The sequence below is a fragment of the Homalodisca vitripennis genome, chromosome 3, assembly GCF_021130785.1.
Source record: "Homalodisca vitripennis isolate AUS2020 chromosome 3, UT_GWSS_2.1, whole genome shotgun sequence".
NCBI classification, from domain to species: Eukaryota; Metazoa; Arthropoda; class Insecta; order Hemiptera; family Cicadellidae; genus Homalodisca; species Homalodisca vitripennis.
Genome location: NC_060209.1, coordinates 60,176,086 through 60,201,928, shown reverse-complemented (window position 1 = coordinate 60,201,928; position 25,843 = coordinate 60,176,086). Strand labels below are relative to the sequence as shown.

General features: G+C 33.8%; 1 protein-coding gene across 1 annotated transcript in view; it reads right to left on the bottom strand.

Annotated features, from left to right (window-relative positions):
- LOC124356975 overlaps positions 1-25,843 on the bottom strand; it is a 114,698-nt gene that overhangs the window by 62,969 nt on the left and 25,886 nt on the right. The window lies entirely within an intron of this gene.

Here is a 25,843-nt window from a genome sequence, read left to right as displayed (position 1 = left end):
AGAAAACGTACATTTTAATACTGTACATTTTTGAGGGGAGCCAAGAAAGGTAGCCGGAGAAAAAAATTTTCTATGAGACTTCACTGAACAGGATGAAAGTGTTAAACATAATAAATAAATGTATTTATTTTCTCTTTCTGCCACAACACATACATAAAATATATGAAGAACTTACATGATTAAAAATCATAAACAATATAATTGTACTTGCCAAGACTGACTATATGCACTAAATGAAACATGTTTTTAGATTTAAAAAAATAACATAACGTAACTTAAAAAATAACTTTTTTAAATAAATTTTTTCAGTCTCCTTACATATAAAATTGTTATTATAAAAAAGAAAGAGAAAATTTAGGGCCTCCAAGGCACATGGCCTGTTCGGAGGTTCCAAATATTAAACATTATATATACTTCTTTTACAGCGTCCAGATTTTGAAAGAATGAATATTTTATTTAATATTTTTTTCGGCCCATTTTCTTCCAACTATCAGTGCTTCTTTTCTTTGTTGCATGAGAAATTGTTGAAACAAAAATAATAGAAAATATGTCGTGGAGAAAACAATTTTTTTTTAGTTGACTGCATGTAAAAAGAGAATCTAAGCAAAAAAAAGATGAAAGATATTTATGGTATACAAGCATAAATGTTACTGCTGAATTTGAATTAGAAAGTCAATGTGTTCTAAAGTTAGCAGCCACTCTCTAAGTCTTTTCAAAAATGTGTCAATATTCGATAATTCTTTAATATTGTTAACATACTACTCAACCTTTTACAAATAAATGTTAAGAGAACATATAATTAAAATTCTGATATGTTAATAAAACAATTTTTTTAAACCACTTTGTCATGTGGTCGACGATGTTTTCCAAAAGTAATAGTATACAGGATGGGATTTGGTAAATATTACTTTTCACTTCTAAACTTCTTTAATTACTGAACTGATTGCTTTAACGCGGGGTGTCCATTAGACTTCTTGAATTTGATGTTGAACTGTTTTTTTCGATTTGGTTTCTTTTTCAAAAGTGGGAAATTGGGGTCAGTAATGGGTGTGCTGCATTTTAAATTCCATGTTTTGTGGAGCACTGCTTGAGTTTTGGCATTCTCAATTTATGAAAAGGACGAAATTGAAATAGTTTATAACATTGTACGATGACAAAATAACATTAAAATTTAATTTGCTTTACTATAAAAACCTAATAGTGCCTCTAATGAAAAAATCCAAAAGTTTATGTAATTTACAAAAAGTAATAAAGTTAATTACATCTAAACTCCAACGGAGTTTTTGACATGATGAAACAATTTCCATCAGTTGTACATGAAATTGTTATTTGAAATTTTGTGCTGTCAATAGATTTATTGGTACAAAGGGACGGTGCTAAAAAACCTTAAGGTATTATATAAAGGATATAGATTCCATCACTTTATATGGCGTTGAATGTGTGTAATGAATACATTACTCTTTATTCATATGATTTACGCTCCAAAGTAGTTTTTACTATTCGAGGAGGGCACTTACTATATCTGATCTGGTAGTAAAAATTACTAGACAGACACTAGAACTGAAACGGAATTGTGTAACATCGGTGATTCTACTTGTAAATCAAGGTCCTCTTCAGTGCTAAGAGACTCTTCTGCCATGGAATCATCCAGGCTTCGTCTCGCTTGTCACGGGTATATTACAGGATGATTTAAGCCCACAAAAACTCAGAGTAAAATACGCGACTGTTGATTTAACCTACGGCAAACTCATTTTCCACAAAGCACAATCACGAGCCGGGCCCAGCTCCGCTGATTGCTGAGGCGAATAAACTTTCCGATTTTACGAGGCAAATTGTCAAATAAAAGTCTCCCACTCATTAAAATATTTAAATAATTCAAAAGTACAACCGGCGAGATTTGTTATAAGAAGAACAATTTGCTACGGGTACGTTGTCTTGCTATTAGAGACCGTATATATACACAGTAGATCATGGCTACAATGCGAGCCGTACCTGTGGGCGCGAGTATCTATTTACATATCTGGCCAGGCCCGCCCTCCCCGCTTGTGTTGCATTAATAACCCAATCTCCGCGACCTGGCCGGGCCACATCGCCAGCACTCTCCGGTAATCGAAACAATCTACTTTTAAATTAAACCATAAATTAATTGTCCGTGTGTACTTAGCTGACATCCGACTCCAGCGCGCCGGGCCGCCACAGCCACTTCCGAGAGCTTCGGTGAATTTATAACTGTATCAAAACTGTCAAACTCATACAAAAAGCTTGTCCACTATAAAAGGGAATCCCTATAATTGCTAAAAACAAAATCGGACATAAAAAATACGAAATTATACCCCTCACAAGGACGTTGTTCAGAAAAATAAAGTGTACCTGATTTTTTTAGTAAGTTCTTTACCTTGTCTTGCACAGAATAGTCTCCCACACGTTTTATTTTCCTATCTACCTTTTAACCCACTTTTCTTTTAAATAATGCGATGTTCAATCCGCGATCTAATTCAGGGTCTATTAAATGTGATGCTTATTGGGGGAGTGTCATATGGGGTAAGGATCCCTGTTTTTATATGTTTACCACTTTCTCTATTGGTTTGAAAGAAAAGACGTTAGGGAAATTGGTCGAAACGATTTCGAATGGCATTTCTTCCCGGGTTTTATGGTTGAATGTTACATACCCGTTCTATATTGCTACGACATGTAGCCAAGAGCCAGGCTATCTGTCGTTAACTTGATCAGATGGGATAGCACATCATTTTGCCCAACCTCCAACAGAACAGGATGTATACAATCAACCACCCGTTGGAGGTAGGTTTCTATTCACCAGTCTATTCTTTATGGTGTCATAATTGCTTTTACCATCCCCCAATCATTAGAGAATGTTTGTGTTCCAATCTCCTATAGCACAAGTCAATACTTGCAGGGTTCCAAGTACCGGAACATGAGTTAAGCTCCTCTGCTTAAAAGTGAAACTCGCCTGGCTAATAAAGTGAAAATGGTGTTATTTTCTATCAGAATGTTCACGCATAATCAAGAAGTTGTACAAGGAAACTATCATCCTGTATATTTTTTAACAGTTTCCAGTAGACCTTGGTTCAAATGGAGGTTTGTTGAAGTCCTTTTCCCGAAGAAGACACCCGAAATAAATTTAGAGTTGTTCATAAGAAATTTAATTGCAATACGTTGAGTACAATCCATTTAATTCCATGTTATATTATTTACGATATGTATGTACCGAAAAATCGGATGAGGGTCAATAATAACATACACAAAAATCATCCAAGATCATCATTGGGCGACAGCAACAATCAAACACCATAACAAATGGCGCCGATTGTAAGGTAATTTTTCAGAAGGATTCAAATCAGAATATTAATGTGTTTGAATAATTCAGAGCTCTGCCTCCATTGTGGGAGAGAGAAAGAGACATGATCTAAAACTGAACCGCTTTAAACTTAAATCCGCTTAAGGTATTCATAGGGACGGCGATAAAGCGATTTCTGAATTATTATATGCATATCCAATCCGGAATACTGGTAGCAGAGCTTGTTTTCCTTTATTTACGACAATGGTTTGTTTGACTAATAATCCTACATAATTACGCGCGTCACAGCGTTCAGCTTATGTTTGTTTATGTCCGTTATAATGTATTAATTCATTGTCAATTCGCATTACTGGGTTTTGTTTCCTTTGACAATTTTAAAATACACAAACTACATTTTGTAATTTTTTCGTATTATTCACGCTAGTATTACTTTACTATGTATATAGTAATTTTACTTACAGCAGGGATTAAATAATTACAAAATAAATTGTGTATTGTTTTTTATGTGTGTGTTTTAGTTAGGAGTTTGGTAATATTGGTAACCACAAAACAATTATTTAAAATTATATTTTTAAACCACAAAACGGGATATATGAACCTATTTTGTTATTACCTAATTATTATTGATCTCAATTTCAACAAGTGATGTAAAGAAAAGTCTTTACAATATTTCTCTCATATTTACGATAACATTAATCAATTTGTCTACTTAAACTGTATTAAGACCTAAATACTTACAATTAGTTTTCAATGTTTTATGGTGTTTTAAGAAAAGACTTAGTTTAGTGTTGTTCTCTTTAATCTTCTGCAGTAGTAAAAAACCTTTCCAACGCCTCAAATTACTAACTTACTTCCAACACAATTAATGACGGAACAGTAATTTTCCACTTTATTAGGAGATTCATATAACTAAACTGAATTAATGAGGCCAAGTCGAGGAAGGGAGTCGAAGATCGATGGCTCTCAAACACAGACACATGGCTCATAGACACGCGCACGAACCTGCTTGTCATAATTAATACAAACCACATTTGCAGCTATGTACTAATTTGCAATTAATATATCTTAGCATAAATCTATATTTACATATACATGTTACAAATAATGTTAAAATAAAGCAGGCTTGACGTATGTAAATTATAAAATACCTAAAGGTCACGTTTTTTACGATTTTCAAAGAAATTGGCACATAACTTCACATGTGAATATATCTTATACGGGTTCGTCGGAAGTGGTTTTGGAGACGATGGTATAATCCAAATAATTATAAAATCAGAGTTCCACCCTTACTGACAAGTTGTTGACTAGTCACCCCCTATTGACTGGTTTTCTTAATTTATACCTTCAATGATTCGGAAATGGTTTTGGAAACGATAGTAGAATCCAAATAATCCTAAATATCACAGTACTGCTTGAAAACGGGCTATGACACTGCGTATGGTTCAATTGCACCTTTTTAGGAACTTGCTTCAAGCTCGTCACCCCTTCTGCGCTAGGAATTAAATTACTGTGAATAACGAAACGCTAATTATGCTTATTAGCTAAATACTAGCTAAATACTAAATACCAAAAGTACTATACGTATAGTGACAGACAATAACGGCAAACAAAAATATATTTTTATAAGCAAGCAATTTCAATAGCAATCGTAGCAATGAAGTGTAAGTATGTATAAATATTTGTATATATATATATATATATATATATATATATATATATATATATATATACAAAACTAAAAAAATAATAATGAATCAATCAATTGTAATTTTTTGTTACATATTGAGACAATTAAGACTTAATGATTTAAATAATGCTCACCGAGCATATTTTGATTTTAGTACAATGAATAGTGAGTGCTCTTAGCATTTTGTATCATTACATGGATAATAGTCTTGAAGTGATATTGAAGGGTTTTAGTTGAGACAACGAGACTCGACGATAGGCCCAATACAGTTAAGTAGATGACAATAGAACGACAATGTCTCTGCTAACACTACTGCCATTTCCCCAGGGACTCAAGTATTGCGGCCAATCGATAACGCTAGGTTTTACTCTCCTCACATAAATCTGACAACACAGATTCCTAGCACTGTCTTAATCATCTATAATGCATTCACGACAATTGTCACGACAATGTCTCTGCTAACACTACTGCCATTTCCCCAGGGACTCAAGTATTGCGGCCAATCGATAACGCTAGGTTTTACTCTCCTCACATAAATCTGACAACACAGATTCCTAGCACTGTCTTAATCATCTATAATGCATTCACGACAATTGTCACGACAATGTCTCTGCTAACACTACTGCCATTTCCCCAGGGACTCAAGTATTGCGGCCAATCGATAACGCTAGGTTTTACTCTCCTCACATAAATCTGACAACACAGATTCCTAGCACTGTCTTAATCATCTATAATGCATTCACGACAATTGTCACGACAATGTCACAGCTAACCCTACTGCTCTATTTGCGGCCAATCGATAACGCTAGGTTTTACTCTCCTCACATAAATCTGACAACACAGATTCCTAGCACTGTCTTAATCATCTATAATGCATTCACGACAATTGTCACGACAATGTCACAGCTAACCCTACTGCTCTATTTTTCACGCTAGGTTTTACTCTCCTCACATAAATCTGACAACACAGATTCCTAGCACTGTCTTAATCATCTATAATGCATTCACGACAATTGTCACGACAATGTCACAGCTAACCCTACTGCTATTTTCACGCTAGGTTTTATTCTTCTCATATAAATCTGATAACACAGATTCCTAGCACTGTCTTAATCATCTATAATGCATTCACGACAATTGTCACGACACTGTCACAGCTAATCCTACTGCTATTTTCACGCTAGGTTTTACTCTTCTCATATAAATCTGATATCATGGATTACTAGCACTGTCTTAATCATCTATAACGCATTCACGACAATTGTCACGACAATGTCACAGCTAACCCTACTGCTATTTTCACGCTAGGTTTTACTCTCCTCACATAAATCTGACAACACAGATTGCTAGCACTGTCTTAATCATCTATAATGCATTCACGACAATTGTCACGACAATGTCACAGCTAATCCTACTGCTATTTTCACGCTAGGTTTTACTCTTCTCATATAAATCTGATATCATGGATTCCTAGCACTGGTTTAATAATCTATAATGTCTTCACGGTAATAGAACGACAATGAATCTAATAACACTACTGCAATTTTCACAAGGATTCAAGTATTGCGGCCAATCGATAACGCTAGGTTTTATTCTCCTCACATATATCTGACAACACGGATTCCAAGCACTGGTTTATTCATCTGTAATTTTTGTACGATAATAGAACGACATGTCTCTGCTAACCCTTTTTTCACGGAGACTCAAGTATTGCGGCCAGTCGATAACGCTAGGTTTTATTCTCCTCACATATATCTGACAACACGGATTACTAGCACTGGTTTAATAATCATCTATAATGTCTTCACGAAAATAGAACGACAATGTATCTGCTAACCCTACTGCCATTTTCACAAGGATTCAAGTATTGCGGCCAATCGATAACGCTAGGTTTTACTCTCCTCACATAAATCTGACAACACAGATTCCTAGCACTGTCTTAATCATCTATAATGCATTCACGACAATGTCTCTGCTAACCCTACTGCCATTTCCCCAGGGACTCAAGTATCGCGGCCAATCGATAACGCTAGGTTTTACTCTCCTCACATAAATCTGACAACACAGATTCCTAGCACTGTCTTAATCATCTATAATGCATTCACGACAATGTCACAGCTAACCCTACTGCTCTATTTTCACGCTAGGTTTTACTCTCCTCACATAAATCTGACAACACAGATTCCTAGCACTGTCTTAATCATCTATAATGCATTCACGACAATTGTCACGACAATGTCACAGCTAACCCTACTGCTATTTTCACGCTAGGTTTTACTCTCCTCACATAAATCTGACAACACAGATTCCTAGCACTGTCTTAATCATCTATAATGCATTCACGACAATTGTCACGACACTGTCACAGCTAATCCTACTGCTATTTTCACGCTAGGTTTTACTCTTCTCATATAAATCTGATATCATGGATTACTAGCACTGTCTTAATCATCTATAATGCATTCACGACAATTGTCACGACAATGTCACAGCTAACCCTACTGCTATTTTCACGCTAGGTTTTATTCTTCTCATATAAATCTGACAACACAGATTCCTAGCACTGTCTTAATCATCTATAATGCATTCACGACAATTGTCACGACAATGTCACAGCTAATCCTACTGCTATTTTCACGCTAGGTTTTACTCTTCTCATATAAATCTGATATCATGGATTCCTAGCACTGGTTTAATAATCTATAATGTCTTCACGGTATGAACGACAATGAATCTAATAACACTACTGCAATTTTCACAAGGATTCAAGTATTGCGGCCAATCGATAACGCTAGGTTTTATTCTCCTCACATATATCTGACAACACGGATTCCAAGCACTGGTTTATTCATCTGTAATTTTTGTACGATAATAGAACGACATGTCTCTGCTAACCCTTTTTTCACAGAGACTCAAGTATTGCGGCCAATCGATAACGCTAGGTTTTATTCTCCTCACATATATCTGACAACACGGATTACTAGCACTGGTTTAATAATCATCTATAATGTCTTCACGAAAATAGAACGACAATGTATCTGCTAACCCTACTGCCATTTTCACAAGGATTCAAGTATTGCGGCCAATCGATAACGCTAGATTTTGCTCTCCTCACATATATATCTGACAACACGGATTTCTAGCATTGGTTTAATCATCTACACAATGTCATTATTATGAGCTATAAATAATACTATCGCATTGATTTTACATTGTATTACCGTTATAGAGAGGGTCAATAAAGTCCGGGAATGGCTTGGCAATCTTATTTAATGTCTCAACTTATAAAACTGAAACCTAGAAGCTTACGAAAACAATTAACCAGCTTCTCTATTTCCTTACTTGCTGCACGTTATTTATACTCTAGAAGCAAAGATCATGTTGTAAATCATTGACTGAGCGTATGAGTAGATTCTCTTGTAGGTTGACCGAAAATTTAGGTGTTGATTGTTAGATACCATGTTAACTTGATAAGGGTGAATGAACAAAAGAGATAAGACTTACATTTTTCATGGATTTTTGTTCACAAAGGGATAACAATAATCCATTTTAGTGACTGGAGCTTGAAATAATGTTACAGGATTAGTTCTCATCGTTATTGGTAAAAATTGTAAAATATGTTAGCAAAATTAATATAATAATAAAATGCTATTGGTGCACATTGAAAAAATAGGTTGTTTACATGTTTAATTATTGTTAATTGTAATAATTACATTATGGAAGCTTTTAAAACACTATCCTGTATAATGAGAATTTTTTCTTGTTAAAAGGCCAAAGAGCATCGCGGCTACAATGGTGTTAGTGCAATAAAATGAATTTTGTTCATCATTCAATCGTTTCCTAAGTATAAATATATATATATATATATATATATATATATATTTTTATATTATGCTACTATTTCGAAGTTTTGTAAACAACACCAAAGAACATATGTTTGCAATCACTGTCATTTATACTGTCCCAAAATTTTGACTTGTATTCTGCTTAAGATATTAATTATTTTCGGGGTTTCTCATTACTCAGCAGGATCGAACAGTGCGTTCCCATGAATTTATTTTTCTCGAGGTTCAACAATATTAAAGTTTGATTTGGTAAAATGAGTTTGAAAATTTAGCTGTTAATGATTAAAAAATATGCTTAGCTGGGACATTAAGTTTTTCCTGATCGCTTTTATATTTTAAAAGTCAAAATTTACTGGCTCAACAAAATTTGAGAAAAACTATTGTTCTAACACTAATTTTAACACCACATCAAAATAAAGTTTTATTTTCTCAGAGTTTGCATATATTTTTTGAAGTCCGAAAATACAGTGGAGTCCATTTATATAATTGTAAGTTTTCAAATTTGCTCTATGCACAACAATTAAGGCAAGTGCATTGTAAATTTTTCATATTCATTTCGGAAAAATAAGCAAACTTGTCATTACGTTGGAGGTTGATAGCATGACATACAGGATTATATTATTAGAATTAAATTATTCTTATTTGTATGGGTATCAACTCCTTTAGAACTACAATTATTGATTTATCTTTCTAAATTCAATGTCTAACTTTGGAATTGGTCAAACTCAAAGGTTATGGTAGAAACGTTTATATATATATATATATATATATATATATATATATATATATATATATATATATATTATACGTTGGGAGTGACCTCCTGGCGGATTTACCCCATAACTGAAAACCCCATTTTCCGCTATTTATCGCCCGCCATCGGCTGGAACGGTTAAAGATAGCGACTCCAGGTTTACGCCAAGATGTTTATTTTTTATTTCCTTCTCAACGATGTGTCACATATGGGGTGTTGTCATTTGAAAATTTGTAGTTGAGGCTAATATTAGGTTCTGTTTACCTACAATGATCCCCAAATTTTGATTTCATTTGATCTAACCGTGTAGAAATGACAGGGGTGGCAAATGTTTTTGGATGACCCTGTATATGGCATAATATGTATATATAATCTTAACGTATGAAAAGATAAAAACATAGAAATCTACAAAAAAATTATTTTATGTAAAAACACTTGAACTATAATGTGTCAAATGTTGTTCATAAGCAACAAAAGTAACCCCACACCCATATACCTCATTTAAACTTCAAAAGTGAGTATGTTTATCCATTTTTTACGGTTTCAAAATATTTTTTACACTTTTTTAATTATTGTGTTTATTTCTAGATGAGCCTCATTCATAAAATGTTTAAGTTATTACTAACGATACAAATTCTGAAATCGTAACATGATTTCGGAGGTTTTTGTGGGGGTATATATAAATAATGAGTGGCACAGAAATGGAAAACTGCATTTCGAAAACTCAGTTGACCAAAACCTCAAAAACCTTATACATACTGTAAGGTCAAACAATCGCAAAAAATAGGTGACGATGAATGTTGAAAAGATCTGACAACAGAACAACAAAATTCAAGCACATATTTGAGGTTCATAGCAGTGATAAGCAGCACAAATATCATAAAGCTTCACAAAGCAGGCGCACTCCACAAATCAGAGAAGGAGAGAGACTGACTGATTGATGTATGTCATTTTTACAGTCCAATAGTATAACATTAAAAAACCACTATTTTACATTATTGCTTACTTTTTTATATATAACTTCAACGGAACGTTCGAAGCAACGTGGTGTTTGATCGACGCTTTACAGTTTGAATTATATAACCTTGTATTTTTTTCTAAAAACGCGATAATTTCCAAATAAATGATTAATATTTCTAGTTAAAAGAAATTGCTGTCTTGAGTTACAATATATGTAAAAGAGAGGTGACTTATAAAAAGGTATTAAAAGGGAACTTTACTTTATAAAATTTTACTTTTACTTTACAAAATTAAAACCTGTAAACATATACAAACAATACATAAAATATAAATAAAAGGTATATAAAATCTTACATTACAAGTTACAATTATTATACTAATAAACAGGTTTTAAAATAAACGTAAATCTATTTAGCATGTCAAGTTTTATAAACTATAATATAAAAAACGAGGTCGACGATCAATACACGATGCAAAGGAGAGGAAGGACGTAGGAGTTTTGCTGCAATTACAAATGCAAATGTGCTGATCTACTTTGATAAAGATTTGCTACTCAAACGCTACAAACTGAATATAACTGTAACTTCTGTATCTAATGCTTCTAATTAAAGTTCTCAGTATAATATTTTAATGTACGAGTGTCTTGTTAGCAATCTTATTGCAAATGTTCCGTCAGTTGTTTCTTTCTACGCCATTCTTTCTACGCCATTGCTCACTATTGACGATGAATGATTTAAAAGATAAAAGGATTATGAACATTTGTCATAGTTTAGTATTGTATGCGGCGTTTTTAGGGCTGGAGCCTGTCGTCTTTGTCAGATATTAAATAATAAAACACGATTTTAAACGTGCGAAAAAGTAAATAATTAAAAAATGACGATGCACACGCCAAAATCAAAGTTAAAAACCAAATTGTTTTATGTTCAGAAATATACCTATACCCAAAATAGCGGATTAGTACAAACTAAAAATCACAACATATTAAATTTGTACTACTGGTGGTAGGAATAATCTAAAACCATATATAACTTCTGAAGAAAGGTTAAAGTTAACATTTCTTGTCTAATTATTATACATTTCTTTTGGTCTTACTGTAACTATAAGACGTTTTTACAGAACCAACTAATTTTTACTCGTGATGTTACACATTACTTCAAATCTTTACTCTTTAATTTCAACTTCGATTAAAAACATTCCTTATTATATATTTTTTATAAGGAACATTATATTATTTTTATTAGTGAATTATTATATTACATTTTAGTAAATTTTAACATGTAAGGTTATTTAAAAGTTCGTGGCACTGCCATAAGTTTATATTAAAGTCCTTATGACCGTTCCCGAAGAATCTATGTCCAAATTAAATACGTTTCATATAAAAAGGATACAAAATAAAAATTAGAAAAATAGATATTCTAAATACGGAATATTACATGGAATATTTTAATACAAGAAGTAGAGGCTCCTAAAACGGTCTCCTACATAAATACTCCTTGCAGTGCGTCAGCCAAAAATGAATTTTATAAATTACACTAACAAAAGCATTACCACTCATCCTATCTGTTGATTTGCAATGATGACACTAATAGCCATTGCTACTCATTTTTTAATATAATTATTATAATTTAGTGTAAGTATTGTTTAAAGATTGTACATAGTTATTTTATTACAATAATATTACAAAGTGGAATGCCATGCTCCAAGACGTTCCATCTTTATTATATTTATATTCCTTCAACTACACATACAATATTCTATTGCAAGATCCATATTGTGGGGAGTAAATGAACATGCTATTGTGACGTCTGTGATCCTGATTCACAGTCATGGTCCAACATGAATGAGCAGGATTTCAGAGTGACATATAGTTATGTGTCTTTGTGACGTTCAGACAAAACTCGTTATTGTGTGTATTTACCGTAAACATCAATAACAAATATACTTAGTGATTTAATTTCATACGAAAAGCAATTTGAGAGGATCGTATCCCTGGATTTTAATCCAGCATCCAGTTACTACAGCACTAATAAAACATATTTAACAAATACTGCCGTTGATGGATAAATATCTAAAACCCAAATGGATTGTATCCAAAGAAGTATTGCTTGTTTTATATTATTTGTACAATAAAAGGTCAATGTCAATGTAAGAAATCCAGTAATTCCTGACGGAAAAAACAGTCGTTTACGTATCATCCAATCTATAAGTAGAAGAACAAATCGTTACAGAATCGTTAGGATGGGCGTACATATTTGGTCTGTAAAAGTACTCTGTTCAATATTCGAAATTTTAGTTTTCTTAATAAAAGTAAACTTTAAAACCCAAGAAACCATTTACTAAAACATTTGAACAATTTAAAGTTGTATGTGCTTTTGTAAAAGTTATATAATTGTGTTTTGATAATTAGTTTCGAAAAGGGTGAAATTTTAAATTTTAAAATAAAATTAGTAAAACATATAAAATAATGAAAAAAATACAAAACCGCAGATACGTATCGAACTCGCATCATTACAAAGGGTGGCACGGGTATAAACAATTTACTACATACTGGTAGAGGCTTAACATAATGAACTGCTTTGTTTACGCATTGTTGCACGCTGAACTGAATCCGTTTTCCGTCACCAAATCTCACTTCAATGTGTCAATGTGCAGACAAAATAACAAACAAAAACGAAAATCCCCCATATCCCTTCATCATCGAAATTCAAAATATCTTAGGGTTTAATTAATAATACGTTACAATTGTTTGTTTATAATACGTTGAATATTGTGTTCCCTTCAGTAATATTTAAAACTAATTTCATTGTTTTAGGTAATTTGGGTTTAAAAAATATTTACCATATTGAAATAGACGAATAATTTTGTGTAATGTACAAACTCTTAATGTCAGACATTAATATGTTTGTAACTTATATGTTACCGTCTGCTAATACACTATATATAAAAATATATAGCCTAGAATGCTCTATCACTTTATATTATGTTGATCTGAGCAGCTCAATTAATTACGTGATCTACTTTTATTATGGCATCAGTAATTTGAAATAGTGGTATTACTGTTTGTTTATAATATAATAAAATAAGTGTTTAAAAATGGGTTTTTGCTGGATTATGCGTGTATATTTCATTTAACGCAATGAGTGAAAAATGTATTTCGGGGCAAATTAATAAGCCGATACAATGGGATAACGGAGGAAAGGACAGAATGTAGTAATTAAAGAGTTATCACAAAGAGGGAAATAGATGAGGTCGAATTTCCCTTTTACCTTCTGACACAAAAATACAATTGGATCAAAAGGAACCGGAGGAAAAAGTTCAAAATTTCTGGGCCCTTTCTATTAAAAGTTATTGCACTGACGACCTACATTTAGACCCCAAAATCAATAGTGTTCAGAGTATGAGGAATTTATATAGAATGTTTCAAATCTCTACGATCTTTTTGTCAAAAGTTATTACGTGGACAAACGGATCCCTATTGGGTATTTAATAATGTTTATTTTACCTACCACTTTTTTTTTGAAATTTTAAGAATATTATTATATAATTCTAATCTTACGCTGAGCTTGCATGTACAATCTTAAATCTATTGACAGACAACCATACAGAAGAGAAATTTTACATCTCCTTTCGACAAAGAGAAATTTTGTCATGTACTAAGAGATGCTGAATCAAATTCTGTGGTTTGACATGCAGCATCATAAAACGTATCCTTCTATGTAGAAATGAAGTTTCGCCACAAGATTAAAGTTTATAAACTAAAAGATGAAATATTTCTCGAGAAATCTGATACATTCAAATTTTTGTTTATCATTTGGGTTTCATAGCAGTGTTTAAATAATAAAGGTTACAAGAAGATGGTGTAGTATATTTTGGTCTAGTTAAGCTACACTTGCATATTGTAATCCCATATGATTACACTCATTATGTTTATAAATGTATTTATTCTGCTATTTCCTCGTTGCCATAATGACCATAAGACCAATTCAAATTATCCGCTAACGCTCAGTCAAATCCCGTGGAGTTATATGCATCAGCATCGAACTGTATGTCGCCGAAATAGAATTGAAGACTTCATTAATAAAATGAATACCTGATATATTGACGTCTGCGAAGCCAAGCACAAATTTAAACTCAATAACGAGAGATTACTGTTTAATTATAGAGTTTCACATGGAGCTGATGAAACAGGTAAAACAACACATTTCACGTGTTGACATTCTGCTGGGATTAAAGTTGTTAAACAGTAACATGCACTTCACTGTTGTTGCAGATGAATGTACAAACATTACTCGTTTTTTAAACGTGTGTGTTTATCCTTTGACATTGTTTTACACGATGCGCATATCTCTCACAGAATTAGAAATACAAAATCAATTCAGTGATAAATATTCAGTATTTAATAATTTGAACACGGGTTTGTTGGCTAAAGTATGCAGGGTGTGTTTGGAAAGAAATTCAAGAAAACTATTCATTTAATTCAATCTTTTTCTAATAGGTAGATTTACGAATACATTCGTAGTTAGCTACCAATTGTTTGAAAAATTATATTTTCACAAGCAGCTACCCCTCTACACAAACTGAACTGAAAATGGTGCTGAAATAGACGTTAACAGTGAAAAAACCATTAATGATCACAATCACAAATTTCTAATTTGCGTTTATTTATTCTTTCTTAAACGGTTACCTATCAAGCTTAGCATACTTTATTGAGAGCCTACTGCAGTGAAATTAAATTTTTGACTATTTTGACGAAATACATGAAAGTTTAAGATTTTTTCAGAATAATCATTTAAATTATCAAAACACTAAAAGTTCGTTCAGATACATATTAATAGTATATTTTAAATAAGACATGTCAAATAGTACTACGACTAAAAGTACGCTCGTAAAAGTGTTAAGGAGTTCAAGGTAGTTCTTATAGGTCTAAAATCAAGATTGCCGTCTAACAGTATAGCCGGCTGGCTCTTAAGAGGAAAAAAAAGCGGATCAACCTTTAAGCCCAAATTATTGATATAACAATTATAGCAGATATCCCATTTTAAAGACGCAATTAGTTCAAATCCAGAAAAACTTTAGTTTTTCATAATTTTTTAATATTTAAACGATAAACAATTTGTTAAAACTTATTCTGAATAACCAATGAAAATATAATGAAATCCAAAGAGCGATCAAGTGCGTATCCAGTATACCTTTATATTGAGATACGTCCAAAAATTCCACAACCATGACTAAGGGGTAAACATGTTTGAGAATGATCTTATAGTACAAAGATCAATATGACGGCTTTTACAGCATAACACATGTACCGTGTTGAAGGCAGTCGGAATACCTAGATAAACCTCCTGAACTTCTGTTTTAAAATATAAATATTTGTATGTTACCAACTACATTTGTGATGAGCAACGAAATTCGACTAGCCCAAAAGCTATGCGGGGAAATAAAAGACATGTCATACTATACCGTACACAATGAGACTGGTTTTATTCACTAGACACGGTAACACAAGATTGGAGGTGCGGTGTTACTATTGTAATAGATGATATGTGGCAGAGATGAGCTTGTTAGTTGCCATGAGAAGGAGCAGTCAGTCACCTGTTGTTGGAGATAGCGATGGCGAGTTTACTCACTCGAGATGGCAACATAAGTTTGGAGGTGCGGTGTTACTATTGTAATAGATGATATGTGGCAGAGATGAGCTTGTTAGTTGCCATGAGAAGGAGCAGTCAGTCACCTGTTGCTGGAGATAGCGATGGCGAGTTTACTCACTCGAGATGGCAACATAAGTTTGGAAGTGCGGTGTTACTATTGTAATAGATGATATGTGGCAGAGATGAGCTTGTTAGTTGCCATGAGAAGGAGCAGTCAGTCACCTGTTGCTGGAGATAGCGATGGCGAGTGTACTCACTCGAGATGGCAACATAAGTTTGGAGGTGCGGTGTTACTATTGTAATGGATGATATGTGGCAGAGATGAGCTTGTTAGTTGCCATGAGAAGGAGCAGTCAGTCATCTGTTGTTGGAGATAGCGATGGCGAGTTTACTCACTCGAGATGGCAACATAAGTTTGGGGGTGCGGTGTTACTATTGTAATAGATGATATGTGGCAGAGATGAGCTGGTTAGTTGCCATGAGAAGGAGCAGTCAGTCACCTGTTGTTGGAGATAGCGATGGCGAGTTTACTCACTCGAGATGGCAACATAAGTTTGGAAGTGCGGTGTTACTATTGTAATAGATGATATGTGGCAGAGATGAGCTTGTTAGTTGCCATGAGAAGGAGCAGTCAGTCACCTGTTGCTGGAGATAGCGATGGCGAGTGTACTCACTCGAGATGGCAACATAAGTTTGGAGGTGCGGTGTTACTATTGTAATGGATGATATGTGGCAGAGATGAGCTTGTTAGTTGCCATGAGAAGGAGCAGTCAGTCACCTGTTGTTGGAGATAGCGATGGCGAGTTTACTCACTCGAGATGGCAACATAAGTTTGGAGGTACGGTGTTACTATTGTAATGGATGATATGTGGCAGAGATGAGCTTGTTAGTTGCCATGAGAAGGAGCAGTCAGTCACCTGTTGTTGGAGATAGCGATGGCGACAATTCACTGTTACAATGGATGCGAATGTGACGACGATGTTGAATGGCTTGTCCTACAATGTACACAATGCTCGAGCCCATAACACCAGAATAATTAATGAGGCAATCCAAGAGAGCTGTGTTCACTGGTAGGCAGGGCTACCAACCGACGGATGCAACAACGCATCCATCGCGTCAGTGCTGCCACGCCACCGGACAATCCCACTCATCATAGTGTCTCCCGGGGTTCTTGTTTAATGTGCTTGTGCATACCAATTATAACTATGAAGAAACTGGCAAATATACTACGTTTATGAGGAGTAATAAAGAAACCAAGCGTATTCATTTGAAAGAAACAAATAAAAGAAGGCAAGTGAATAAAATATTATAGTCAAGGGAGTAAATAAAAAAAGAAAATAACGAATTAAATGTTTTATAAAACATATAACCAGTGTTAAAAATAATGAAATTCGCGTATTAAAATTGAGAAAAATTATTTCGGACTTTTTGTGACGAAGGCAATTTATAATTGTTTAACTGAGAAAATACGTAACTATAAGTAATGTGTATTCTAAGTCTATACAATAAACTATTGTTATTGACTGAGTATAGCGAAGGAACTTGTTTTTATTACTCAATTGTTATCACACGAGGGGCTGGAAGAGTTTTATTTCTGTTTGTCTATTTCTCCACACAAATATCTGAAGAGTGAACTCATCTATAGATTTGAAATTTTTCATAAACTGATTCTGGATTTACGATTATTTCCTTATGAAATGCGTAAAAAATAAAATGATGAATTGTGTATTGTAATAATTAAACACATTGGACTAATTTTTGAACATAATTTAAATATTCATCACATATTCTGAGATGATTTATATCGCCTATTTTAATCGTGACAAAGTAAATTAAATAGAGTCTCATCAACAATATGAGACTATCGCATGTAGCGTTAAACAACATAGCTTATTAATCTTCGCTTGGGGCTAAATAAGAAAAAGTGACGTGAATCAATTACTGTAATTAAATTCTTTTCAGTAAGAATTATTTTTCGAAGAACTGGGATAGTTTTGTTTTTATTTTGGTACCAATTTTAAACACCACATACTTAACAGAAAGCCAATACATCAGTGAAACCTACAAATTAAAACTTACCTTGACGTATAGTCTAGCGTTTTTTGTAGGTAACCTCAAAATGACAATCATTATATTAATGCACGTTTAATAACTGAAGCATGACGTGTAAACACTGACATTTTAAAGTTGCATAAATGTCACCAACCAACTGCAGTTAATAGTTCTAGATTCTAGTGATTTCGTTTACAAATACCTTAAATTTGGATACCTTTGTACTATTATATGATATTAACGATAGTTCAAGGCGAGGTAAGTGGACACAACAAGCCATACGTTGTGCAGCGAGCTAGGAAACCTTCTTGAATGAACTTATTTAATGAGATAACATAAAATATTATATAATTTATTGAGTTGATGATCAACGAGAAGATTTGCTCATAAACGTCCCTCGATGTTAATAAAGACAAGTACGTAAAAGAGCGCGTCGAGTATTCCAGTAAGCGACAATGTTTGTCACAAAGCTGACGTCACGGCTGAGAGCTTCACTCGTCATCATCCGCCTGACATCAAGGTAATGGACAAGCTTGAGTAGTTTTTGTTCAGGGGCGTACCCAGAATTTGGTTTCGGGAGGTCATAACTGAATAGTAACTATTTTAAATGGAGTTTATGGTTTTATTATTATACAATAAATCTACATTCTTGTAAAAGTTATTTATAAAGTACACCTACTTCTATGAAATCAAAACATTGAAATTAAAATTCAATAAGTTGGGGGGGGGGGTACACCCCATATTCTTTCATAGTTACGTCCCTGCTCGTGTTTGCCTGATACTTAAGACGATCTTATTGCAAACTTCGTGGTTTCAGGAATGGGGGCGTTAAATCTTCTGTATGGCTCCTCTCACCGTCCGCCATTTATCTCTAAGCTATTTATGGATAACCTACTGCATCTCGACAAGATATAAAGCCCCAAACAGTGACCATGATTTAATAGGCGCTGTTTAATGAGTTGTGATCTTTCCTTAGCTAGATAAGAATTTCCAATGTTCTTTATTTGAAGCTTTGAACCTCCAGTTATTGCTGAATAAGGATTTTTGGTTGTTGCTGATCTTGGAGATGTTTTGGCACACCCTACTGTACTATAATTGGTATAGTTTCCCACGCTTCCGAGCCTTATGCTGAGGAATTAAAGGTTGTGGTCATGCAGAATTCAACCAATGGTGATCACTGATTTTATAAATGCAGGGGTGGTGGTCAGCTTCGACAAGGAACGCAGATTTTATGGATGTTTGCTGACATTAGCCGTTAAATAAGTCACATTCCATTCTCATATGCTGTAAAAAAGAAATACAATAAGTTTAAATTCTATAGGTATTTAAAGTCGTAACATCATATAACAATGACAAATGTACGTAACCTTGGCAGCCCTTGAATTGCTCTGTTGTTGTTGATAATAGGCTTTACAGGAAAATTAAAGTTACCTTATTTTTTATAAAACTTATACTGTCGTGGATTCCGGTGATCTACTAGTTAGCCATCATTTGTCTAATCAATATTTATTTGGTCTGATTAATTAATAACATATTTCAATTTATAGAGGCAATACCACAATTTATTTTGCGGTGTAACCTGAGGCAAGCCAACGGTAATGTACGTTTAATTATTATACCGTTATTGTTAAATAATTGCATAATAAAAACATTCTCTTTCTGATTATTTCACAAATATCTGGGTATAATATTATAGAGTTCAGAGATGAACTAGATGTACAGTACGTATGTGTGTTACGTAGTTTTTTGAAGGGCCATAAAAGTAATATTGTAATTGTATAATACAATGCAAGAACAATAGTATTTTTCAAGCACAGCAATTCTGTTGCCTTTGAATCATTATAAAGCACGAGGCAGAGAACCAATTTGCATGTAGAAGCACACAACCCAGTGTTTTGTGAGATCAGTAGGGAAATTGCTCTTAAGAGATAAATCGATCGAAAGCTGCCTTAGTTCTGATGGTCGAATGAGATGGTATCAAATGGGTCAGCAAATTATACATTTTGTTTTAGCATCACAATTCAACATTTTTAACTTGATTCACTTCAAACTAACCATTACACTCGTAAATAATAGATTTATCCACAAAAGGTGTGGATTGCCTAAAGGTAAAGTGGTAGTGAAATTAAATTTATTTTACTTTTACAGGCGAAGGTAGGACTAAACAGTCCTTTCTTACACTTAACCTGAGTAAAAGTATAGTTAAAAAACCAGTTGTAATCCTCAAAACAAAAATCAACAACATGTCAAGAATGAGGAATATATGTTGTACATCCTAAAACTAACAAAAATACGGAATAAAAACAAAAATGTGCTGCTTCGTTTTATTGTGTATAAAATTAATATTATATTGGAAAATAATACATGTGGTGAATCATTAACAAAAAGATAGACTAAAATTACAATAAAATTAAAACGTTCTATTTTTTTATTAAAACTGTTTACTTTCACTCACAAATTCATTCTGTCTGCAACAAATTGAGACTAGCGATAATTAAGCACCACAGCCGTGGTCATTCGCTGGAACAAATTCAACTTAACAGCCAAAGCAAACCGATCCCGGCTATCCAAAGACGTTAAGGGAACTGGCAGGAAATTTCACAAACGGCAAGCAGACACTATAGATGATTTATTAAAATCAGCCGTTCTGTGGTAGGAATTCGCAACGTCGACGAACCAATGCGCATGTTCCTCACGCCTTCTTTAAGAGCAATGAACTCTAAATCGTTTGCAAATTATTTTAGAAAACCGGTTACCAATATAGAAAAGAAAAATTAGGATTCGAAAAGTTCTTAGATCATCGAATTTTAACCTTGAAGGTATTACATAGTAGGGTAAGATATGCTCATTGTTGCCTTGAGTTAAACAAAAATCGTAAACAATAATTTTGAGAAGAGGGCCTTGGTAGCCATAACTCCGCCTCTTTAATGAATGCATTTATCATTTCATTAATGAACCTAGGTGCTTTTCGTAACTCACCAAGACCCTTTTACCCTCCAATTTTTTCAAAAACCAAACGACCATATATTGCTGAAAATAAGCAGTCACTGTCAAATAATGCATTTTGAACTTGCCGCAACAAGTCGGCGTCTGTCCGTCTAATAAATAATCTCTCTTAAAATATAAAATAAAAATAATATCAAATTAAAAACTGCCTCAAATGTCTTTCGTGTCTGAGGTGTTTTACTCTCTAGAGAAGTTCGCTGGGATATTTAAAAGCAAAACCGGTTCCAAAAAACTGCGAATATAAATTACTGTATGAAATGTAATTCTGACTGTGAATGTGTAGAGTATTGCGGTGTGAATACCGATATGTTGAGTTTTAAAACATTTTAATATACTGCTAAAATGCAAAACAGATTATTATAATTAGTATTGTTAACTTCCCTGTAAAAGAGTTACTGAACATTTTTTTTCACACAAGATTTAAAAGATAGGCTGTCCAGGTCGTAGACATTTTCCGGTTACATGCCATATTACATACTGTTCATTATATAATGAGATACAACATCATTGCGTGAGTGAATACTGACACTACGATAGAGTTTACTAAGTTAGTAATTAGTGAACCGGATGAGCAAACACTTCTCGCCTAAATTTGATCTCCAAACATGTGCATCCAGTTTGGAAGCTAATTAGTCATAGTTGAGAACGTAGCTTTTCGTGGAAACAACATTTTTATACCAACTAATTTAATATAACGGTACGTCCCCGGGTTGGCTTGTTTCTGTATATTTGACATTGTATAGGACATATTACGAGTATTTATGAGACAGCCTTTACTTTAAAATTCCAAACAGCATCTGATATTAAAGTTTAATGGTACTAATATCATTGCGAAATTTGTAGCCATCAATGTTGTGTAAATGATAACACAACACAACAATAAGTGTTAAAGCGTTAAATTTTATAGCGATAACTATTCCAAATGGATTTTAATAATTTCTAATGTGGTTCTTGGAAACATGATTATTTTAGCAATACATGCTATAGATTTGTTTGCAATATTAATTTATAGAATGCTATACCCAAATATAAATTCCATAATAATAAACAAATAAGTTTGATTCTTCCAACAAACCTCGATTAGAGAGCCGCACCCTTATTCCTATGCTACGGTAAAAAGGGAATCAAAGCTAGGTTTGTGAGGGAGGAGAAGAGAGTGGGGTAAGGATGAACGAACTTTTTTATGTATATACTCTAAGGGTTGAAGGGAACTTAAATGTAAATTATATGCTGGGACTGATGTGTGTCTTCATTACCTGGCACACCTCACGTTGACACAAAAACAAGAAAGTGTTAATCAATTCTGAATGAATTTCTATTTGTTAAACACAACATATTTAGCTTGACAAATTCACATTGCTATTGAGTATTCTAAGATTTTTATGGATAATTCGGTTTCACGTTTTAACAAATATTCTAAGTTTATATAATATTAAGTTTATGGTTTTCATTACATAAATTACCTTAAAATTATATCTGAAAAAAATAATGGTTAATATATACAATTGCGCACAAGGTTCTTTACTGAATTACAACATTTTCTTTTAATACATATGTTTATATGTTCAAGCGGGTATTCCCAACTTATAATCTGTGACAAAAAAATGGATATTTTTTACCCCTTTTGATTTGATTAGCTATTAAAAAAAGAAAAGTACTATTTTAAAAATGATTAAAAAATTGAAATATTTTTCAATAAAAAGAGAAAATATAAATAACAATGAAAAATGTTTCGTACTTTTAAGTTTCTATTGAATTAAAACTAGGCTTTCCTATGAATGAAGAGCATAAACTTTACAACAATGTTCCGTACGCACTAAATATGCTTTGAACCGATTCTATTCGACGTGAAGCCATAGCGAACAATGTTCTTCCAGCTACAATAGGCCGGCATAGCTGAGTACCTTAGATTGTGAATATTTCATGGTAGTTACACAGCCGTGAACAGGAGTATAACTAGTCGCCCAAGTTTGCCTTCTATGAACTTGGAACTTCTACGTGTTCTTTCAGCTACAATAGGCCGGCATTGCTGAGTAACTTAGATTATTAATATTTCATAGTAGTTACACAGCCGTGAACAGGAGCATAACTAGTAGCCCAAGTTTGCCTTCTATGACCTTGGAACTTCTACGGGTTCTTCCAGCATCAATAGGCCGCCATCGCTGAGTACCTTATATTATGAATATTTCATGGTAATTACACAGCCATGGATAGGAGTATAACTAGTCGCCCAAGTTTCCAAGTTTGCCTTCCATGATCTTGGAACTTCTACGTATTCTTCCAGCTACAATAGACCGCCATCGCTGAGTAACTTAGATTGTGAATATTTTATGGTAATTACACAGCCATGAATAGGAGTATAACTAGTCGCCCAAGTTTGCCTTCTATGACCTTGGAACTTCTACGTATTCTTCCAGCATCAATAGGCCGCCATCGCTGAGTACCTTAGATTGTGAATATGTCATGGTAGTTACACAGCCGTGAACAGGAGTATAACTAGTCGCCCAAGTTTGCGTTTTATGACCTTGGAAATTCTACGTGTTATTCCAGCCACAATAGGCCAGCATCGCTGAGTACCTTAGATTTTGAATATTTCATGGTAGTTACACAACGTGAACAATTCGCCGGTCAAGTTTGCGTTCAATGACGTTGGAACTTTTGTTTTAGTTATTTCTCACAGTTTCAGAACTTCAAATTTAGAGTACTAATGGGCCACTCTGTACATTTTTAGTTATAAAGACGGTCCCCTTTTGTTGCAAAAGTAGAATTGTATACAATTTTTATAATTTAAACGGAAAACAAACCTGGCCTGAGCTACATTTACTGACTGCTTAATTTAACATTCATCCTTACGAAATATATTGCAAACGATTCCATTTATCGGTCGATAATTTTTAACGTCTCCTTAGCTATGGTTTGTAGATATCAAACTGTTTTTTAGTTTTCCTACCATTATCTTTGACTATAGAAGATCGTTCTCTTTGTCAAAACTGTGAGAATTAAAAACTGCGTGTTCAAGTAGATTGATGGATGTATAGAATTCGAATCTTTTAAATTAGACTAATCGCAAAGATTGGAGACTACAAATAACTCGTCTTCACAAGTTAGGTTTAGTTATTTATAATAAATCATTACTTGTCATATCAGGCGTAACAGGTAGAACCTCTTTTCGTACTGATGTTCAATAAATGTTTAGGATAGTGTTTAGTCATATGTTTCATTTGGATTTTTACATAACGTGTTTGAATAAAATAATTTATCTATGAACACGGTACTTAAGTTTTACACATGCAAAGGAAATCATAATGAGTCGTAGCAAAGAGATAAACGAAAAGAAAATATTCGTGACATACTTAGTCCTATGAAAGTATTGATAGGTTTTGACGTTGCGTTTGTTCAGAAATACTGTGTATCACATAATTTATACAAGTGGATCATGATACACAAAACGGTACGCCAGTAACTCGCAACAGCAGCGCCTCCAATACGAGTAGCAACGTAGCGTCGCTCTGTTTTAATGAGATGTTTAGTATTTAGCATTTGCACGCATCATAAATGCTCTGATGTTCTTCCTTTCATGGATGGTTGTCTGTGAACGACGTAGGTTGCCATACAATAACACTCTACAATTGCCTCATTAATGCTGTGAGTTACGTCAAGTGTAAGCCCATTGTGTTCATTGCAGTTTAACCAATTCGACACGGCAGCAGCGACATCCTCCTCTATTATGGAAGTCACCGGTAGTAAGCAATAAAGGGGGTTTCTTGTCATTTTACTTGTGTCGTAAACACAAACGGTGATGGTTTTACCATAAGCTTCATGTTCCATTAGAATGCACATTCACGAGTATTCTCTTGTATTTTCAATGCTAGACTGGATTGTTTACATCTCCATCGCAACTAAATTTTCGTGTTCGTACCGCATTGAAACGTAATTAATACAATTAAAATCCCTGGTCCCGCTGGGAAGATCTTTTACCATTATTATAGTCAGCAGATGGCTGAATCTGCCTGTGATACATATACGCTTATATATAGATTCGAAAGGGGCGGAGCTGTATCGCGATAGGCTGGAGCTCAACCAATCAATTAACAATAAGACCACACAACGAGCAATATGGATTTTGTGGGACCTTTGATTATTTGACGCTACCTTCTTTGATGAAGCCATCTTCTTTCTTTATCATTTCCAAAAGTCCTCTCATCGTCATTGGACAACAATATAGATTTTTTACAAGTACCTTTGTTTTAACGAATTCTATTACAAATATGGTTTTGTATCTGAGTTCAATTATGGCCGATTTCCCCATATTCTGATGTTGCCTGTATCAAACCTGTACCTTAACTCGAGTGTATGTTGTTCTTTATGTTTCCCTTATATAGACTTACCCACAGCTACTCCTTAGGATTCCATAGTCTCCGGGTATGAACTCCACACTGACATCTGTCCTTTGTTCTTCTTCAGTAGTTTAGCCGGCTTGAATCCAGTTCTGACATTGACTTTTTAATCCTACATATACATATTTTATAGTCGTTCCTTAAATATAAGAAATATATAATTTACATAAATTAATAT